Source organism: Oncorhynchus gorbuscha, unplaced genomic scaffold, assembly GCF_021184085.1.
Source record: "Oncorhynchus gorbuscha isolate QuinsamMale2020 ecotype Even-year unplaced genomic scaffold, OgorEven_v1.0 Un_scaffold_2091, whole genome shotgun sequence".
NCBI classification, from domain to species: domain Eukaryota; kingdom Metazoa; phylum Chordata; class Actinopteri; order Salmoniformes; family Salmonidae; genus Oncorhynchus; species Oncorhynchus gorbuscha.
In genome coordinates, this window is record NW_025746684.1 from 1 (window position 1) to 22176 (window position 22176).

Consider the following 22176-nt stretch of genomic DNA (forward strand, 5'->3'; position numbering starts at 1 on the left):
GTCGAATTGTGCTTCTCACCCTAACAGTTCTCTCACTGTCACCCAAAACAAATGACATTTAGGGCTAGGCTTAATTTTAGGCCTACTTTTTCCCATGGTCACTGCGCTTAGACCGAGCGAGCTACGGTCAAGCGGGATATCTCGTTGAACTCGGCACAGCCTAGGGATTATGGTAATGCCATTGCCTGCTCTCTGTGTCTTTAAGCACCGCACTTTTCACTCCATCCTTGCTGTGTGTGTGTGTGAGAGCTTTTCTTTGACATCTGTTGGGAGAAATGACTGATTTACAGTTCAGGAGGGTTATCTATTCACACATATGAAGTTTAGGAAGGATGTGACTTTTTATCCCTTCAAAACAGACAGTGTGACCCAATTAAAGGCACTTCCGGTTGGCACAGGAAGCTATAAGTAAACACATGTCTTGATTCACATAGCCACTTACAGAATCCTGAGTTTTAAGTCTTTAAGTTAAGAATTGACTGATCTACACAGGGTTGAATGCACTATGTCTATCAAACTGCAGGCGGTGTATGGATAAACACTGATAAGGTGTTTTCAACCACTACCATGATAGTTTCTTGTCATTGTTTACATGACAGTAGGTTGTCGTAAGACAAGGCTGCATGAAGTGTGAACTGGAGTTTTCTTGGATCCATAAAACAATGTGTTTTTGGAGAATGTGGGCATCGATCCCACTACCTCACGCATGCAAAGCATTTGAGCTAATTCCCCAGCCGTTTGGAATTTAAAGAAGCAACCAAGTCTTGTCAGGCTATGCTGTTGGTGGACTTGTTTATTGACGTGCCAGCACTTGCAGAGGCTCAGTGCATTTAAACAATTGTGCAAAATAGCAAATGGCCGGTTAGCTCAGTTGGTCAGACTGTGGTGCTAATAACGGTAAGGTCATGGGTTCGATCCCCATACTGGCTATTATGTACATTTTGAGTGTCAAAATTATGAGTCCATGTCACATGCATGTAAATTGTCAAGGGTGCCACAGAATTATTTTGAGTCAATTGCCGGAATAGCTCAGTTGGGAGAGCATTAGACTGAAGATCTCAAGGTCCCTGGTTCGATCCTGGGTTTCGGCATCTGTATTTTTTCTTTCTTTATGCTCTGGCTTCAAGGAAACTTTCCACAGCTTTGTTTGTGGGCCTCAATGGTGTGTGCTACGCTGCTCCTCTGAAAGTAAGTAATGTCTTGCTTTTTCATCTGACATTTTGACATCAGTGTTACATTAAAGTTGCTTGTCATTGCTACATGACAGTAGGTTGTCGTAAGACAAAAATAAGAAACAATTTTTACTTTCCCAGAAAGGGGGTGTAGCTCAGTGGTAGAGCGAATGCTTTGCATGTATGAGGTCCTGTTTTCAATCCCCAGCTTCTCCAAGTTTTTTTGCAAAGACCCAACTTCTACTTTCCAGAATGTTGACATTCTAAGCAGGAAACAGAGATGTACTAAATAATTTGAGTTTATTTATAGCTTCCTGTGCCAACCGGAAGTGCCTTAAATGGTGTCACAGTGGCAGTTTCCAAGGGTTAAAAAGGTCAGATCTTTTCAAAACTTCATATGTGTGAATAGATAACCCCCATGAACTGTAAATCAGTCATTTCTCCCAACAGATGTCAAAGAAAAGCTCTCTCACACACACACACACACACACACACAGCAAGGATGGAGTGAAAAAGTGCGGTGCTTAAAGACACAGAGAGCAGGCAATGGCATTACCATAATCCCTAGGCTGTGCCGAGTTCAACAAGATATCCCGCTTGACCGTAGCTCGCTCGGTCTAAGCGCAGTGACCATGGGAAAAAGTAGGCCCAAAATTAAGCCTAGCGCTAAATGTAATTTGTTTTGGGTGACAGTGAGAGAACTGTTAGGGTGAGAAGCACAATTCGACCTCAGGTACGTTCCTAAGGTCCTCCCGATCCGTGCAAGCCTAACCTTGACCCTGTGGCATTAACCCATAACAGTTAAAAGAAGGTGTTTACATCAAAGAGTTTGCATTGACTTCTCTCCCCATAGGAATACATTGCCTGCACCTCTAAATTCAACCTGAAGCCTATGTGGGTTATGAATGCCTTATGAACCTGTCTTCTATGACAGTCCATCAGACCACTATGAGGTCTACCTGTGTTGATTCTAAGCTTCCTGGACCAACCGGAAGTGGTTAAAATCACCCTAAAAGTGTTTATCCATACCCTGCCTGCAGTTTGATAGACATAGTGCATTCAACCCTGTGTAAATCAGTCAATTCTTAACGTAAGGACTTAAAACTCAGGATTCTGTAAAAGCATACCCCAATGAGGATATGTGTTGACTTACAGCTTCCTGTGCCAACCGGAAGTGCCATAATTGGTGTCTCTTGGGCTGTTTCGAGGGGTTAAAAAAGTCAGATATTTCCAAAATTTCATATATGTGATTAGGCAACCCCCATGAACTGTAAATCAGTCATTTTCCCCGTAAAATTTCAAAGGAAAACTAAATCACACACACACACAGCTTGGAAGTAGGGACCCATTGGGCTGCGTAGAGACATACACTGCCTGCATTAATTAACCTTGTTGGAACTTTTAAAGAACCGTCGGACCTAGAGTTCTGAAACTTTAGAATCCTGTTCTAGACCTCCGTTCGATAGTGCGTGGTGAGTTACGTGGCTCTAGACAGTTCTCGGACCGAGAAACAGCTTCATACATTTGCAATGACTTCTATTCATTTTTGCATCACGAAAATGGCGACATTTAGAAATGTCCCAGAGTCGCAAGACTAGGTGCATTGCGACCGACTCGTCCCATATAGACAGACCCCAACGTTTCTGTCCGATAGCTCATTCAAGGACCCCGTAGCAAGTCATGGAAAAAAGTGGATTTTCAGCACCAATTAGGGTTTTGCTCGGACACCAAATGACCGATCGAGCCGAAACTTGGGATTCGGGGTCGCCTCAGCAAGGTCTACACGTAACATAAGAAATGGACCCGCAGCTAGAACGTAATTACGTGTTTTATGGTTTTTTTATGGTTTGAACCGAAGGCGTTGTGAATTTTGGGCCAGCTCTGAAGTATGTGATAGTTGGCTACAAAACGAGTTGGAAAAAGTGGGTTTGGTGTCAATTGGTATCAGTTTGGTGTCAGAATGATATCTAATTGACTGATGGACGGTGACTTGCTGGTGACTCTTGTCCATTTGCAATATGTTTAAACAGTGAGGTACCATCACCAAAAGTGACATTCTGAAATCAACCCTAACGAGCCATTGAGATGAACCAGAATCACTGCCCAGCCATCCCAAGTTCATCGGGCCAGTCAATTTCACATTCCTGCAGGATTTTTATAGCATGACAAATTCGTGATGGTACATGCCCATTGAACCACATTGCAAATGCACAGTGACTTTGCAAAAGTGAGAAAACATAAACAAATGGACATGATGAAATCAACACAACGAGTGATGGAAAGGAACAACTATCACTGCTCGGCCATCCTGTGTTCATCAGGCCAGTCAATTTTGCATTTTTGAGCATGTCAAATTTCATATGGTAAATGCCCATTGAACCATATTGCAAATGCACGTGCACTTGCAATATGATTGTATAGTGAAAAAACATCACCAAATGGACATGATGAAATCAACACAACGAGTGATGGAACGGAACAACTATCACTGCCCGGCCATCCTGTGTTCCCATAGCGGGCATTAATATCAGAATGACCGGTAAATGCATTTACAACCATATTTTTATTTTTGGGTTACTAGTTGCACGTGCATTTGCAATATGATTCTATAGTGAAAAAACATCACAAAATGGACATGATGAAATCAACACAACGAGTGATGGAAAGGAACAACTATCTCTGCCAGGCCATCCTGTGTTCATCAGGCCAGTCAATTTTGCATTCCTGCAGGATTTTTATAGCATGACAAAATCGTGATGGTACATGCCCATTGAACCACATTGCAAATGCACAGTGACTTTGCAAAAGTGAGAAAACATAAACAAATGGACATGATGAAATCAACACAACGAGTGATGGAAAGGAACAACTATCACTGCCCGGCCATCCCGAGTTCATCAGGCCAGTCAATTTTGCATTTCTGCAGGATTTTCGAGCATGTCAAATTTCTTATGGCATTTGGCCCCCAAAAAAGTGACTTTTGACTTTGACTTTTGACTTCCGATGAAATCATATTGTAAATGGACAAATCATATTCCTTATGCACAAGTTAAAACATTTTTTTTTAAATGATAATAATATACAACTAAAGTATGTTGATACAGTTCTTATACGTGTGTAATTGACACAGAATTTGAAAGAATTTCGAAAAAACGGTCCAGAAAGCACTTTATTAAGGGTGTGTGAAGTTTTTTACAAAATTTTGACATTTTTGACTTTTGACTTTTGACTTCCTATGAAATCATATTGAAAATGGACAAAACATATTACTTATGCGCATGTAAAAAAAAATATATGATTAGAGTCCCTGATTAGAGTCCCTATTTCTCCCTCTGTTTCCGCTTCTGTCCTTGTCGGATCCTTGTTTGATGTTTGCTGTTCGCTGTGTACTTGTTCCGTCCTGTCGTGTTTTTGCCTTCATCAGATGCTGCGTGTGAGCAGGTGTCTCTATCAGCTATGGCCTGCGCCAACCCGAAGCGACCTGCAGTCTGTGGCCGCTTCTCCTGTTGTTCCCCTCTACAGACTAGAGGATTTCTGTTATTCCTGTTTGGACATTACCTGTGAAAGATTTCAGGATTAGTCGTTTTCTGTTAAGACTGGAATAAACTCTGTTTCTGTTAAGTCGCTTTTGGGTCCTCATTCACCTGCATAACAGAAGGATCCGACCAAGAATGGACCCAGCGACTACGGATTCTCTCTACTCTGCTGTCGAGTTCCAGGGAGCGATGCTAGGCAGACACGAACAGGAATTGTCTGCTGCTCGACATGCCGTTGATACCCTGGCCGCCCAAGTCTCCGGCCTCTCGGAGGAGATTCACAATCTCCGCCTCGATCCACCGGTTACCTCCTGGGCTTCCGGGTCTCCGGAGCCCAGAATTAATAACCCACCGTGCTACTCTGGGGAGCCTACTGAATGTCGCTCGTTCCTTACCCAGTGTGATATAGTGTTCTCTCTCCAGCCCCACACGTACTCCAGGGGTATTGCTCGTATCGCCTACGTCATATCTCTCCTTACTGGACGGGCTCGGGAGTGGGGCACGGCTGTCTGGGAGGCAAGGGCTGAGTGTACTATCCAGTATCAGAACTTTAAGGAGGAGATGATACGGGTTTTTGATCGTTCTGTTTTTGGGAAAGAAGCTTCCTGGTCCCTGTCTTCCCTATGTCAAGGTAATCGATCCATAACGGATTACTCTATAGAGTTTCGCACTCTTGCTGCCTCCAGTAACTGGAACGAGCAGGCGTTGCTCGCTCGTTTTCTGGAGGGACTCCACGCTAAGGTTAAGGATGAGATTCTCTCCCGGGAGGTTCCATCCAGCGTGGATTCTTTGATTGAACTCGCTATTCGCATAGAACGACGGGTAGATCTTCGTCACCGAGCTCATGGAAGAGAGCTCGCGTTAACTGTGTCCCCCCTCTCCCCGACACTACCATCTTTCCCCACTGACTCAGGTGTTGAGCCCATGCAGCTGGGGGGTATTCGCATCTCGACTAAGGAGAGGGAACGGAGAATCACCAACCGCCTCTGTCTCTATTGCGGTTCCGCTGGTCATTTTGTCATTTCATGTCCAGTTAAAGGCCAGAGCTCATCAGTAAGCGGAGGGCGACTGATAAGCGCTACTACTCTGTCCTCTCCGTCAAGTACCTGTACTACCTTGCCGGTCCATCTACGCTGGACCGGATCGGCAGCTTCCTGCAGTGCATTAATAGACTCTGGGGCGGAGGGCTGTTTTATGGACGAAGCCTGGGCTCGGGAACATGACATTCCTCTCAGACAGTTAGGGGAGCCCACGGTCATGTTCTCCTTGGATGGTAGTCCTCTCCCCAGTATATTATGTGAAACACTACCTTTAACCCTCACAGTATCTGGTAACCATAGTGAGACCATTTCTTTTTTGATTTTTCGTTCACCTTTTACACCTGTTGTGTTGGGTCATCCCTGGCTAGTGTGTCATAATCCTTCTTTTGATTGGTCTAGTAATTCTATCCTTTCCTGGAACGTTTCTTGTCATGTGAAATGTTTAATGTCTGCTATTCCTCCTGTTTCTTCTGCTCCCTCTTCACAGGAGGAACCTGGTGATTTGACAGGATTGCCGGAGGAATATCATGATCTGCGCACGGTCTTCAGTCGGTCCAGAGCCACCTCCCTTCCTCCTCACTGGTCGTATGATTGTTGTACTGATCTCCTCAAGAAGCGTTTAACATCCGGTCCTATCCTTGTTACACCTGACGTCACTAAACAGTTCATTGTCGAGGTAGACGCGTCAGAGGTGGGCGTGGGAGCCATTCTGTCCCAGCGCTCCCATACTTACGATAAGGTCCACCCTTGCGCGTATTTTTCTCATCGCCTGTCGCCGTCGGAACGTAACTATGATGTGGCTAACCGCGAACTGCTCGCCATCCGTTTAGCCCTAGGCGAATGGCGACAGTGGTTGGAGGGGGCGACCGTTCCTTTTGTCGTTTGGACTGACCATAAGAACCTTGAGTACATCCGTTCTGCCAAACGACTTAATGCGCGTCAGGCTCGTTGGGCGCTGTATTTCGCTCATTTCGAGTTCGTTATTTCTTATCGTCCGGGCACTAAGAACACCAAGACTGATGCTTTATCCCGTCTCTTCAGTTCTTCTGTAGCCTCTACCGACCCCGAGGGAATTCTCCCTGAGGGGCGTGTTGTCGGGTTGAATGTCTGGGGAATTGAGAGACAGGTAAAGCAAGCACTCACTCACACTCCGTCACCGCGCGCTTGTCCTAGTAACCTTCTTTTCGTTCCCGTTTCTACTCGTCTGGCCGTTCTTCAGTGGGCTCACTCTGCCCAGTTAGCTGGCCACCCCGGCTTTCGGGGTACGCTTGCTTCTATTCGCCAGCGTTTTTGGTGGCCTACTCAGGAGCGTGACACGCGCCGTTTCGTGGCTGCTTGTTCGGACTGCGCGCAGACTAAGTCCGGTAACTTTCTTCCTGCTTCTGCTCCTGGCCTTGCTGGGTCTCAGTCTGTCCCCAGCCACCGCATCTCTCCTGCCCTTGCTGTGTCTCAGTCTGTCCCCAGCCACCGCATCTCTCCTGGTCCTGTTCCTGCACTTGCTGTGTCTCAGTCTGTCCACAGCCACCGCCTCTCTCCTGTTCCTGGTCTTAGCCTTGCTGTGTCTCAGTCTGTCCCTAGTTGTTACTCTCCTGGCCTGTTTGGTCCTGATTGCTCTAACGCTTACAGTTCTCTACCCGTGTCTCATTTTTATAAGAGTTATTGCCCTAGATTCCCTCTTCATCGTTTCCCGTTACGGTCCTGAGGAGAGGAGTTGGGTTCTTTCTCGGGACGTGCTGGACCGTTCGTTGATCAATGATTTCCTCCGTTGCCGCCAGGGTTTCTCCTCGAGTGCGCCAGGAGGCGCTCGGTGAGTGGGGGGGTACTGTCATGTTTTGTCATATATTGTCATGTCTTGTCCCTGTGCTTTCTCTTCTATTTGTTTCCCCCTGTTGGTCTTATTAGGTTTCTCTCTCTCTCTCTCTCTCTCTCTCTCTCTCTCTCTCTCTCTCTCTCTCTCTCTCTCTCTCTCTCTCTCTCTCTCTCTCTCTCTCTCTCTCTCTCTCTCTATTGTTCCGTTCCTGCTCCCAGCTGTTCCTCATTCTCCTAACTACCTCGTTTACTCTTTCACACCTGTCCCCTATTTTGCCCTCTGATTAGAGTCCCTATTTCTCCCTCTGTTTCCGCTTCCATCCTGTCGTGTTTTTGCCTTCATCAGATGCTGCGTGTGAGCAGGTGTCTCTATCAGCTACGGCCTGCGCCAACCCGAAGCGACCTGCAGTCTGTGGCCGCTTCTCCTGTTGTTCCCCTCTACAGACTAGAGGATTTCTGTTATTCCTGTTTGGACATTACCTGTGAAAGATTTCAGGATTAGTCGTTTTCTGTTAAGACTGGAATAAACTCTGTTTCTGTTAAGTTGCTTTTGGGTCCTCATTCACCTGCATAACAATTCCCCAACTTGTCTTTTGAGAGTATTCACTTGTTAAATTAGCTTTTGCACAACTCCCACTTTGCACAATGTTGACATTCTAAGAATGAAATAGATGCGCAAAGCCATCTGTTTTTGTTAACTGAAGCACATGGGTTCAATCCCTGTTCGACGTTTATGGTAGATAGCTGATATTATGGAAATGTACTTTCATCACAACAGTGTAAAGAAAAGGTCAATTGTCTTGATATGGCCACTGCGACCTGTATGCTCTAGTCGGCTGGCCCTCGCTACATATTCGTCGCCAGAACCACTGGCTCCAGGTCATCTGTAAGTCTATACTAGGTAAAGCTCCACCTTATCAAGGCAATCACAGGCGGCCTAGTCCTTGCGCAGCAGTCCCTTCCAGCTGCAGTCAGAGCAGGAGATGCCCATCTGTAAATAGCCCACCCAATCTACCTACCTCATCGCCATATTGTTTTTATTTACTTTCTGCACTTTTGCACACCAGTATTTCTACTTGCACATAATCATCTGCTCATCTATCACTCCAGTGTTCATTTGCTAAATTGTGACTACTTCAGTACTATGGCATATTTATTGCCTTTTTTTAAATCCCTTCTATTTTGTTATTGACTGTGAGCTAGTTTGTTCCATGTGTAACTCGTCGCCAGAACCACTGGCTCCAGGTCATCTGTAAATCTATGCTAGGTAAAGCTCCGCCTTATCAAGGCAATCACAGGCGGCCTAGTCCTCTCGCAGCAGTCCCTTCCAGCTGCAGTCAGAGCAGGAGATGTTCACCCCTCCACGTCCAGACTGCAAATGAATTGCACTGCTTTGCTTTACCTTGGCCAGGTCGCAGTTGTGTATGAGAACTTGTTCTTAACTGGCTTACCTGCAATAATAATGGAGAAATTTAAGAAAATAAGAAACAATTTTTTCTTTCCCAGAAAGGGGGTGTAGCTCAGTGGTAGAGCGCATGCATTGCATGTATGAGGTCCTGGGTTCAATCCCCAGCTTCTCCATGTTTTTTTGCAAAGACCCAACTTCTATTTTCCAATATGTTGAAATTCTAAGCAGGAAACAGAGATGTGCTAAATAATAATCTTTTAATCTGAAGAACATGCTTTCAATCCCTGTTAGTACATTTATAGAACAGAAGTGGCATGGTTGCCAACTTTTATGGCATCATATATATATATTGCAGTATAGAGTGGCATGGTGGCCAAGTGGTAAGGCGTCGGTCTCGTAAACTGAACACCATGGGTTCAAATCCCATCCGTGCCTTTATAGAAAAGGCTTCAAATTCCATGGAAATTTACATTAATTGGAGGACTTTGTAGAAGAATCATGTTGTATCAATATTTGAACACAACTATTATATTAAGGGGAAGTAGAGCCAGTTGGCCCCGAACAAGATGGCGTCTAGGCCTCAACTGTTTTTGAGTTATGGCCATTTATCTGGGATTAAAGGTCCAAAATGAAAATAGAGAAATTATTTTTCCACTTCACGTCAAAGTCGAGGAGCCTCCGGTGTCAATAAAAAAAGAACCAGCCATTTATCTATCGTCATTTAAGAGAAATCGTACAACGACAGATTGGTGATGTTCATGGATAGGTGTTTTTTTCAACGGTTACAGATCCAGTTGCAGGGTGTTCTTACGAATCTTTTTAAAGTGTGCTGCGGAGCTCTGCGAGATTTCTGTGATTTTCTATGATTTTCTGAAATAACACACACTCACTAAACCCTCCGTAAATAACTCAGTTCTTAACGTAAAGACTTAAAACTCAGAATTCTGTAATGGCATACCCCAATCAGGATATGAGTTTATTTATAGCTTCCTGTGCCAACCGGAAGTGCCTTAAATGGTGTCACAGTGGCAGTTTCCAAGGGTTAAAAAGGTCAGATCTTTTCAAAACTTCATATGTGTGATTAAGCAACCCCCATAAACTGTAAGTCAGTCATTTCTCCCAACAGATGTCAAAGAAAAGCTCTCTCTCACACACACACACACACAGAAACACACACACAGCAAGGATGGAGTGACAAAGTGCGGTGCTTAAAGACACACAAAGCCTACAATGGCATTTACATATTCTCTAGGCCGTGCCGAGTTCAACAAGATGCCCCGCTTGACCGTAGCTCGCTCGGTCTAAGCACAGCGACCATTAGAAAAGTAGGCCCAAAATGAAGGCTGGCCCTCAATGTCATTTGCTTTTGGGTGACAGTGAGAGAACCGTTAAGGTGAGAAGCAAAAATAGACCTCAGGAACGTACCTGAGGTCCTCCCGATCTGTGCAAGCCTAACCTTGACCGTGTGGCATTAACCCATACCAGTTAAAAGAAGGTGTTTACATCAAACAGTTTGCATTGACTTCTCTCCCCATAGGAATACATTGCCTGCACCTCTAAATTCAACCTGAACCCTATGTGGGTTATGAATGCCTTATGAACCTGTCGTCTATGACAGTCCATCAGACCACTATGAGGTCTACCTGTGTCGATTCTAAGCTTCCTGGAGCAACCGGAAGTGGTTAAATTGACCCAAAAGGTGTTTTGATGTACATAACCTTCAAAGGTGAAAATGACTACATTCAACCCTTTGTAGATCGTAGATCAGTCCATTCTTAACTTAAAGACTTAAAACTCAGGATTCTGTAAGTGGCTATGTGAATCAAGACATGTGTTTACTTATAGCTTCCTGTGCCAACCGGAAGTGCCTTTAATTGGGTCACACTGTCTGTTTTGAAGGGTTAAAAAAGTCACATCCTTCCTAAACTTCATATGTGTGACTAGGTAACCCTCATGAACTGTAAATCAGTCATTTCTCCCAACAGATGTCAAAGAAAAGCTCTCACACGCACACACAGCAAGGATGGAGTTAAAAAGTGCGGTGCTCAAAGACACAGAGAGCAGGCAACGGCATAAACATAATCTCTAGGCCGTGCCGAGTTCAACGAGATATCCCGCTTGACCGTAGCTCGCTCGGTCTAAGCGCAGCGACCATTAGAAAAGTAGGCCCAAAATGAAGCCTGCCCCACAACGTCATTTGCTTTTGGGTGACAGTGAGAGAACCGTTAGGGTGAGAAGCACAATTCGACCTCAGGTATGTTCCTAAGGTCCTTCCGATCTGTGCAAGCCTAACATTGACCGTGTGGCATTAACCCTTAATAGTTAAAAGAAGGTGTTTACTTCAAAGAGTTTGCATTGACTTCTCTCCCCATAGGAATACATTACATGTTAGTTTGCGCTCCAGCACCTGCAGAGGCTCGGTGCATCTCAACAATTGTGCTCTGTAGCCAGCGGCCGGTTAGCTCAGTTGGTTAGAGTGTGTGATACGCTGCTCTCTGAAAGTAAGTAATGTCTTGCTTTTCATCTGACATTTGACATCAGTGTTACAGTTTTTGACATCAGTGTTACATTAACTCAGTTTCTTGTCATTGTTTACATGACAGTAGGTTGTCGTAAGACAAGGCTGCATGAAGTGTGAACTGGAGTTTTCTTGGATCCACAAAAAAATTGTGCTTTTGGAGAATGTGGGCATCGATCCCACTACCTTATGTGCGTGCAAAGCATTTGAGCTAATTCCCAGCCGTTTGGAATTTCCGCAAGAAGCAACCAAGAGGGACCAGTCTTGTCAGGCTAGCTGTTGGTGGACTTGTTTGTTGACGTGCCAGCACTTGCAGAGGCTCGGTGCATTTCAACAATTGAGCAAAATAGCAGATGGCTGGTTAGCTCAGTTGGTTAGAGTGTGGTGCTAATAAGAAGGGTCATGGGTTCGATCCCCATACTTGCTATTATGTACATTTTAAGTGTCAAAATTATGAGTCACATGCATGTGAATTGTCAAGGGTGCCACAGAATTATGTTGAGTGAATTGCAAGAATAGCTCAGTTGGGACAGCGTTAGACTGAAGATCTAAAGGTCCATAGTTCGATCACAGGTTTTGGCATCTGTATTTGTTCATTCTTTATGCTCTGGCTTCAAGGAAACTTTCCACAGCTTTGTTTGTGGGCCTCAATGGTGTGTGCTACGCTGCTCCTCTGAAAGTAAGTAATGTCTTGCTTTTTCATCTGACATTTTGACATCAGTGTTACATTAAAGTTGCTTGTCATTGCTACATGACAGTAGGTTGTCGTAAGACAAGGCTGCATGAAGTGTGAACTGAAGCTTTCTTGGATCCATAAAAAATGTGTTTTTGGGGAATGCTGGGCATCGATCCCACTACCTATAGCATGTTTTTAAGCAAACACAATACCAATTGATCAAATTCCCCAGCATGTTTGGAATTGCCACAAGGAGCAACCAAGAGTGTCCAGTCTTGTCAGGCTATGCTGTTGGTGGACTTGTTAGTTTGTGCTCCAGCACTTGCAGAGGCTCGGTGCATCTCAACAATTGGCTCTGTAGCCAGCGGCCGGTTAGCTCAGTTGGTTAGAGTGTGTGATACGCTGCTCTCTGAAAGTAAGTAATGTCTTTCTTTTTCATCTGACATTGTGACATCAGTGTTACATGAGAGTTTCTTGTCATTGTTACATGACAGTTTCTTGTCATTGTTTACATGTAGGTTGTCGTAAGACAAGGCTGCATGAAGTGTGAACTGGAGTTTTCTTGGATCCATAAAATTGTGCTTTTGGAGAATGTGGGCATCGATCCCACTACCTCACGCGTGCAAAGCATTTGAGCTAATTCCCCAGCCGTTTGGAATTTCTGCAAGAAAACCAAGAGGGTCCAGTCTTGTCAGGCTATGCTGTTGGTGGACTTGTTTGTTGACGTGCCAGCACTTGCAGAGGCTCGGTGCATTTCAACAATTGAGCAAAATAGCAAATGGCCGGTTAGCTCAGTTGGTTAGAGTGTGGTGCTAATATTCGCTAAGGTCATGGGTTCGATCATATATACTGGCTATTATGTACATTTTGAGTGTCAAAATTATGAGTCACATGCATGTAAATTGTCAAGGGTGCCACAGAATTATGTTGAGTGAATGTCCGGAATAGCTCAGTTGGGAGAGCGTTAGACTGAAGATCTAAAGGTCCCTGGTTCGATCCCGGGTTTGCATCTGTATTTGTTCTTTCTTTATGCTCTGGCTTCAAGGAAACTTTCCACAGCTTTGTTTGTGGGCCTCAATGGTGTGTGCTACGCTGCTCCTCTGAAAGTAAGTAATGTCTTGCTTTTTCATCTGACATTTTGACATCAGTGTTACATTAAAGTTGCTTGTCATTGCTACATGACAGTAGGTTGTCGTAAGACAAGGCTGCATGAAGTGTGAACTGCAGCTTTCTTGGATCCCATAAAAAAATGTTTTTGGGAATGCGGGCATCGATCCCACTACCTATAGCATGCTAAGCAAACACAATACCAATTGATCAAATTCCCCAGCTGTTTGGAATTCCACAAGGAGCAACCAAGAGTGTCCAGTCTTGTCAGGCTATGCTGTTGGTGGACTTGTTAGTTTGTGCTCCAGCACTTGCAGAGGCTCGGTGCATCTCAACAATTGTGCTCTGTAGCCAGCGGCCTGGTTAGCTCAGTTGGTTAGAGTGTGTGATACGCTCTCTCTGAAAGTAAGGTAATGTCTTTCTTTTTCATCTGACATTGTGACATCAGTGTTACATGAGAGTTTCTTGTCATTGTTACATGACAGTTTCTTGTCATTGTTTACATGACAGTAGGTTGTCGTAAGACAAGGCTGCATGAAGTGTGAACTGGAGTTTTCTTGGATCCATAAAACATTGTGCTTTTGGAGAATGTGGGCATCGATCCCACTACCTCAGGTGCAAAGCATTTGAGCTAATTCCCCAGCCGTTTGGAATTTCCGCAAGAAGCAACCAAGAGGGTCCAGTCTTGTCAGGCTATGCTGTTGGTGGACTTGTTTGTTGACGTGCCAGCACTTGCAGAGGCTCGGTGCATTTCAACAATTGAGCAAAATAGCAAATGGCCGGTTAGCTCAGTTGGTTAGAGTGTGGTGCTAATAACGCCAAGGTCATGGGTTCGATTACTGGCTATTATGTACATTTTGAGTGTCAAAATTATGAGTCACATGCATGTAAATTGTCAAGGGTGCCACAGAATTATGTTGAGTGAATTGCTCGGAATAGCTCAGTTGGGAAAGTCTCAGTTAGACTGAAGATCTAAAGGTCCCTGGTTCGATCCCGGGTTTCGGCATCTGTATTTGTTCTTTCTTTATGCTCTGGCTTCAAGGAAACTTTCCATAGCTTTGTTTGTGGGCCTCAATGGTGTGTGCTACGCTGCTCCTCTGAAAGTAAGTAATGTCTTGCTTTTTCATCTGACATTTTGACATCAGTGTTACATTAAAGTTGCTTGTCATTGCTACATGACAGTAGGTTGTCGTAAGACAAGGCTGCATGAAGTGTGAACTGGAGTTTTCTTGATCCATAAAACAATGTGCTTTTGGAGAATGTGGGCATCGATCCCACTACCTCACGCTGCAAAGCATTTGAGCTAATTCCCCAGCCGTTTGGAATTTCCGCAAGAAGCAACCAAGAGGGTCCAGTCTTGTCAGGCTATGCTGTTGGTGGACTTGTTTGTTGAAGTGCCAGCACTTGCAGAGGCTCGGTGCATTTCAACAATTGAGTAAAATAGCAAATGGCCGGTTAGCTCAGTTGGTTAGAGTGTGTGTGCTAATAACCCAAGGTCATGGGTTCGATCCCCATACTGGCTATTATGTACATTTTGAGTGTCAAAATTATGAGTCACATGCATGTGAATTGTCATTGTGCCACAGAATTATGTTGAGTAATTGCCGGAATAGCTAAGTTGGGAGAGCGTTAGACTGAAGATCTAAAGGTCCCTGGTTCGATCCCGGGTTTTTGCATCTGTATTTGTTCTTTCTTTATGCTCTGTCTTCAAGGAAGCTTTCCAAGGAAACTTTCCACAGCTTTGTTTGTGGGCCTCAATGGTGTGTGCTACGCTGCTCCTCTGAAAGTAAGTAATGTCTTGCTTTTTCATCTGACATTTTAACATCAGTGTTACATTAATGTTGCTTGTCATTGCTATCATGACAGTAGGTTTCTTAAGACAAGGCTGCATGAAGTGTGAACTGGAGTTTTCTTGCATCCATAAAACAATGTGCTTTTAGGGGTATAGCTTGGTGACCGCATGTGCCTTTGCATGTCACACTGTCTGGGTTTGAATAAAAAAGTCACATTTTCCAAAACTTCAACTTCTAACTTTCCAGAATGTTGAAATTTCTCCCAACAGAAACAGAGATGTGCTCAAATAATTTGCAAGTCTTTTAATCTGAAAACTGTGCAGTTCTCTGTTAGTACATTTATAGAACAGCAATGGCATGGTTGCCAACTTTTATGGCATCATTTTCAAAAACTGAAGTTCATGTTTTCGATCCCTGTCCGTACCTGTTTTAAGAATTGCTGCTATCATTTCATTGTAGTTTCAATGAAAAGTGGTGGTATATCAAAGTGCCCCAGTGCATAAATTGATTTGCCGGTGATCTGCAAGAAATTAAATGGGATGGAAGCTCAGAGGGGAGTTAGAAAATGCTAGGCCCAAAATGAAGCCTTTTCCACTAAGTTCCTGTGCCAGTGATTCACATTTGCACAACTACTATTTTCCAGAATGTTGCATATAGGTACCCTTTTATAGTATATTAAAAGAAGGTGTTTACTTCAAGAGTTTGCATTGGTCTCTCCGAAGACCATAGGTTCAAATACATTGCCTTTGCAGAAAATTCAAATTCCATGAAATTTGGGTTAAATTGGATGACTTTGTATGAAGTCATGTTGTAACAATCCATTTGAACACAACTATTATATTACCTGTGTTGAAGTAGAGCCCTGGACCCCGAACAAGATGGTTAAAATCAGGCCTCAACTGTTTTTGAGTTATGGCCATTTATCTGGGATTAAAGGTCCAAAATGAAAATAGAGAAGTTTTTCCATTTGCCTGCAAATTATTTTTCCACTTCACGTCTTAAAAGTCAATTCTTAGCCTCCGGTGTCTGTAAAAAATAACCAGTGCCATTTATCTATCGTCATTTATAGAAATCCATACAACGACAGATTGGTGATGTTCATGGGGTGTTTTTTTTTGGGGTTACAGATCAGTTGCAGATCCTGTTCCAAAACTTTTTAAAGTGAGTTAAAAGCTCCCTATGATTTCTTTGTAAATTTTCTATGATTTTCCCTGAAATTTGATAGACACTCACTAAACCCTCCGTAAATAACTCCGTTCTTAACGTAAAGACTTAAAACTCAGAATTCTGTAAAAGCATACCCCAATCAGGATATGAGTTGATAGAGCTTCCTGTGCCAACCGGAAGTGCCTTAAATGGTGTCACAGTGGCAGTTTCCAAGGGTTAAAAAGGTCAGATCTTTTCAAAACTTCATATGTGTGATTTGCAACCCCCATAAACTGTAATCAGTCATTTTCCCAACAAATGTTCAAAGAAAACTAACATCACACAGACACACACACATTGAAAGGATGGAGTGACAAAGTTTCTGTCCGATAGCTCATTCAAGGACCCCATAGCAAGGCATGGAAAAAAGTGGATTTTCAGCACCAATTAGGGTTTTACTCGGGCACCGAAGGACCTATCGAGCCGAATCTCGGGATTCGGGGTCGCCTCACATAGGCCTTCACATATGTCCGAGACCCGCAGCTAGAACGTAACTATGTGTTTTAAAGTTTCCATTATGTTTTAAACTAAAGGCGCTGTGAATTATGGGCCCCTGACATATATGATAGTTGGCTTCTAAATGAGTTGAAAAAGTGGGTTTGGTGTCAATTGGTATCAGTTTGGAAGTCATCAAATGACATCTTTGACTGATGGACACATTTGCTTTCTTTTTACATTTGCAATATGTTTAAACGGAGATTTAGGACCATCACCAAAATGGCATTCTGAAATCAACACAAAAATGGCATCACCATAGTCTCCAGATTGCTTTCAAAACATCAAAATTCACAGACGGCCTGATCAGTGACCTTGAAAAAAAAGCAACCAAAATGAAGCCTGGCCCTCAATGTCATTTGCTTTTGGGTGACAGTGAGAGAACAGTTGGTGAGAACAAGATGGCGTCTAGGCGTTCAAGGTTTTTGAGTTATGCCTAATTGATCTGTGGCATTAACCCAAAATGAAAAAAGAAGGTGTTTCCACTTCATCAAAGTCAGTTTGCATTGACTTCTCTCCCCAATAGGAATAATTGAACTGCAGCCTTTATCAACGTCTGAAGCCTAAATGTGGGTTATGGAATGCCTCATGAACCTGTTTTTTCATGACAGTCCATCAGACCACTATGAGGCCTGTTCTGTGTCGATCTTTTTAAGCTTCCTGGAGCAACCGGAAGTGGTTAGATTTCTGTGATTTTCTATGTATTTTCTGAAATGAAAATGACTGCATTCAACCCTGTAGATAAATAATCAGTTCTTAACTTAAAGACTTAAAACTCAGGATTCTGTAGGTGTTTATGTCAATCAAGACATGTGTTTACTTATAGCTTCCTGTGCCAACCGGAAGTGCCTTTAATGGGTCACACTGGCTGTTTTGAAGGGTTAGAAAAGTCAGATCTTCTCCAAAACTTCATATGTGTGACTAGGTAACCCTCCTAAACTGTAAATCAGTCATTTCTCCCAGCAGATGTCAAAGAAAAGCTCTCACACGCACACACAGCAAGGATGGAGTGAAAAGTGTGGTTCTCAAAGACACAGAGAGCAGGCAATGGCATAAACATAATCTCTAGGCCGTGCCGAGTTCAACGAGATATCCCGCTTGACCGTAGCTCGCTCGGTCTGAGCGCAGCGACCATTAGAAAAGTAGGCCCAAAATGAAGCCTGCCCCACAACGTCATTTGCTTTTGGGTGACAGTGAGAGAACCGTTAGGGTGAGAAGCACAATTCGACCTCAGGTATGTTCCTAAGGTCCTTCCGATCCGTGCAAGCCTAACGTTGTCCGTGTGGCATTAACCCTTAATAGTTAAAAGAAGGTGTTTACTTCAAAGAGTTTGCATTGACTTCTCTCCCCATAGGAATACATTGCCTGCACCCCTAAATTCAACCTGAAGTCTATATGGGTTATGAATGCCGTATGAACCTGTCTTTGGTAACAGTCCATCAGGCCAGTATGAGGTCTACCTGTGTTGATTCTAAGCTTCCTGGACCAACCGGAAGTGGTTAAAATCACCCTAAAAGTGTTTTTCCATTACCTGCCTGCAGTTTGATAGACATAGTGCATTCAACCCTGTGTAAATCAGTCAATTCTTAACGTAAGGACTTAAAACTCAGGATTCTGTAAAAGCATAGCCCAGTGAGGATATGTGTTGACTTATAGCTTCCTGTGCCAACCGGAAGTGCCTTAATTGGTGTCTCAGGGGCTGTTTCGAGGGGTTAAAAAGTCAGATCTGTCCAAAACTTCATATGTGTGATTAGGCAACCCCCATGAACTGTAAATCAGTCATTTTTCCCATAAAATTTCAAAGGAAAACTAAATCACACAGACACACAACTTGGAAGGAGGGACGTATTGGGGTTTGTAGAGACAGACAGTGCCTCCAATAGTTAGCTTTGTTCGAGCTAAAAAAGAACCGTCAGACCTAGAGTTCCGAAACTTTAGAAACCTGTTCTAGACCTCGGGTCGATAGTGCGTGGTGAGTTAGGTGGCTCTAGAAGGTTCTCGGACCGAGAAATAGCCTCGTACATTTGCAATGACTTCAATTCATTTTGACCATTACGAAAATGGCGACATTTAGAAAAGTCTCAGAGACACAAGACTAGGTGCATTGAAACCGGCTCGGCCCATAGAGACGGACCCCAACGTTTCGGTCCGATAGCTCATTCAAGGACCCCATAGCAAGGCATGGAAAAAAGTGGATTTTCAGCACCAATTAGGGTTTTACTCGGGCACCGAAGGACCTATCGAGCCGAAACTCGGGATTCGGGGTCGCCTCACATAGGCCTTCACATAATGTCCGACCTGGACCCGCAGCTAGAACGTAACTATGTGTTTTACGTTTTTATTATGTTTTAAACTAAAGGCGCTGTGAATTATGGGCCTGCTCTGACATATATGATAGTTGGCTTCTAAATGAGTTGGAAAAAGTGGGTTTGGTGTCAATTGGTATCAGTTTGGTGTCAAAATGACATCTAATTGACTGATGGACACTGACTTGCTAGTTGACTTTTGTACATTTGCAATATGTTTAAACGGAGAGGGACCATCACCAAAATGGCATTCTGAAATCAACACAAAAAATGGCATCACCATAGTCTCCAGACTGTGCCGAGTTCAACGAGACGCCCCGCTTGACCGTAGCTCGCTCTGAGTGCAGTGACCTTGAAAAAAGCAGAACCAAAATGAAGCCTGGCCCTCAATGTCATTTGCTTTTGGGTGACAGTGAGAGAACCGTTAGGGTGAGAAGCACAATTCGACCTCGGGTACGTTCCTAAGGTCCTCCCGATCCGTGCAAGCCTAACCTTGACCGTGTCATTAACCCTTAACAGTTAAAAGAAGGTGTTTACATCAAAGAGTTTGCATTGACTTCTCTCCCCATAGGAATACATTGCCTGCACCTCTAAATTCAACCTGAAGCCTATGTGGGTTATGAATGCCTTATGAACCTGTCTTCTATGACAGTCCATCAGACCACTATGAGGCCTACCTGTGTCGATTCTAAGCTTCCTGGAGCAACCGGAAGTGGTTAGATTGACCCAAAAGGAGTTTTGATGTACATAACCTTCAAAGGTGAAAATGACTGCATTCAACACTGTGTAGATCATAGATCAGTCAATTCTTAACTTAAAGACTTAAAACTCAGGATTCTGTAGGTGTTTATGTCAATCAAGACATGTGTTTACTTATAGCTTCCTGTGCCAACCGGAAGTGCCTTTAATTGGGTCACACTGTCTGTTTTGAAGGGTTAGAAAAGTCACATCTCTCCAAAACTTCATATGTGTGACCAGGTAACCCTCCTAAACTGTAAATCAGTCATTTCTCCCAGCAGATGTCAAAGAAAAGCTCTCACACGCACACACAGCAAGGATGGAGTGAAAAAGTGTGGTTCTCAAAGACACAGAGAGCAGGCAATGGCATAAACATAATCTCTAGGCCGTGCCGAGTTCAACGAGATATCCCGCTTGACCGTAGCTCGCTCGGTCTGAGCGCAGCGACCATTAGAAAAGTAGGCCCAAAATGAAGCCTGCCCCACAACGTCATTTGCTTTAGGGTGACAGTGAGAGAACCGTTAGGGTGAGAAGCACAATTCGACCTCAGGTATGTTCCTAAGGTCCTTCCGATCCGTGCAAGCCTAACGTTGTCCGTGTGGCATTAACCCTTAATAGTTAAAAGAAGGTGTTTACTTCAAAGAGTTTGCATTGACTTCTCTCCCCATAGGAATACATTGCCTGCACCCCTAAATTCAACCTGAAGTCTATATGGGTTATGAATGCCGTATGAACCTGTCTTTGGTAACAGTCCATCAGGCCAGTATGAGGTCTACCTGTGTTGATTCTAAGCTTCCTGGACCAACCGGAAGTGGTTAAAATCACCCTAAAAGTGTTTTTCCATTACCTGCCTGCAGTTTGATAGACATAGTGCATTCAACCCTGTGTAAATCAGTCAATTCTTAACGTAAGGACTTAAAACTCAGGATTCTGTAAAAGCATAGCCCAGTGAGGATATGTGTTGACTTATAGCTTCCTGTGCCAACCGGAAGTGCCTTAATTGGTGTCTCAGGGGCTGTTTCGAGGGGTTAAAAAAGTCAGATCTGTCCAAAACTTCATATGTGTGATTAGGCAACCCCCATGAACTGTAAATCAGTCATTTTTCCCATAAAATTTCAAAGGAAAACTAAATCACACAGACACACAACTTGGAAGGAGGGACGTATTGGGGTTTGTAGAGACAGACAGTGCCTCCAATAGTTAGCTTTGTTCGAGCTAAAAAAGAACCGTCAGACCTAGAGTTCCGAAACTTTAGAAACCTGTTCTAGACCTCGGGTCGATAGTGCGTGGTGAGTTAGGTGGCTCTAGAAGGTTCTCGGACCGAGAAATAGCCTCGTACATTTGCAATGACTTCAATTCATTTTGACCATTACGAAAATGGCGACATTTAGAAAAGTCTCAGAGACACAAGACTAGGTGCATTGAAACCGGCTCGGCCCATAGAGACGGACCCCAACGTTTCGGTCCGATAGCTCATTCAAGGACCCCATAGCAAGGCATGGAAAAAAGTGGATTTTCAGCACCAATTAGGGTTTTACTCGGGCACCGAAGGACCTATCGAGCCGAAACTCGGGATTCGGGGTCGCCTCACATAGGCCTTCACATAATGTCCGACCTGGACCCGCAGCTAGAACGTAACTATGTGTTTTACGTTTTTATTATGTTTTAAACTAAAGGCGCTGTGAATTATGGGCCTGCTCTGACATATATGATAGTTGGCTTCTAAATGAGTTGGAAAAAGTGGGTTTGGTGTCAATTGGTATCAGTTTGGTGTCAAAATGACATCTAATTGACTGATGGACACTGACTTGCTAGTTGACTTTTGTACATTTGCAATATGTTTAAACGGAGAGGGACCATCACCAAAATGGCATTCTGAAATCAACACAAAAAATGGCATCACCATAGTCTCCAGACTGTGCCGAGTTCAACGAGACGCCCCGCTTGACCGTAGCTCGCTCTGAGTGCAGTGACCTTGAAAAAAAGCAGAACCAAAATGAAGCCTGGCCCTCAATGTCATTTGCTTTTGGGTGACAGTGAGAGAACCGTTAGGGTGAGAAGCACAATTCGACCTCGGGTACGTTCCTAAGGTCCTCCCGATCCGTGCAAGCCTAACCTTGACCGTGTGGCATTAACCCTTAACAGTTAAAAGAAGGTGTTTACATCAAAGAGTTTGCATTGACTTCTCTCCCCATAGGAATACATTGCCTGCACCTCTAAATTCAACCTGAAGCCTATGTGGGTTATGAATGCCTTATGAACCTGTCTTCTATGACAGTCCATCAGACCACTATGAGGCCTACCTGTGTCGATTCTAAGCTTCCTGGAGCAACCGGAAGTGGTTAGATTGACCCAAAAGGAGTTTTGATGTA

The 22176-nt window shown here is 43.9% G+C and overlaps 8 non-coding genes across 8 annotated transcripts; all 8 read left to right on the forward strand.

The window, feature by feature from the left end:
• Positions 1-856: 856 nt before the first annotated feature.
• Positions 857-930, forward strand: trnai-aau. Its single transcript has one exon. It is a non-coding gene; the product is annotated as a tRNA-Ile (tRNA).
• An 88-nt stretch (positions 931-1018) lies between these two features.
• Positions 1019-1091, forward strand: trnaf-gaa. The gene has a single exon. It is a non-coding gene; the product is annotated as a tRNA-Phe (tRNA).
• Positions 1092-9066: 7975 nt separating this feature from the next.
• trnaa-ugc lies at positions 9067-9138 on the forward strand. Its single transcript has one exon. It is a non-coding gene; the product is annotated as a tRNA-Ala (tRNA).
• Positions 9139-9328: 190 nt separating this feature from the next.
• trnat-cgu lies at positions 9329-9400 on the forward strand. Its single transcript has one exon. It is a non-coding gene; the product is annotated as a tRNA-Thr (tRNA).
• A 3694-nt stretch (positions 9401-13094) lies between these two features.
• Positions 13095-13170, forward strand: trnaf-gaa. The gene has a single exon. It is a non-coding gene; the product is annotated as a tRNA-Phe (tRNA).
• A 1024-nt stretch (positions 13171-14194) lies between these two features.
• Positions 14195-14272, forward strand: trnaf-gaa. The gene has a single exon. It is a non-coding gene; the product is annotated as a tRNA-Phe (tRNA).
• A 443-nt stretch (positions 14273-14715) lies between these two features.
• trnai-aau lies at positions 14716-14789 on the forward strand. The gene has a single exon. It is a non-coding gene; the product is annotated as a tRNA-Ile (tRNA).
• Positions 14790-14869: 80 nt separating this feature from the next.
• Positions 14870-14942, forward strand: trnaf-gaa. The gene has a single exon. It is a non-coding gene; the product is annotated as a tRNA-Phe (tRNA).
• Positions 14943-22176: the final 7234 nt, after the last annotated feature.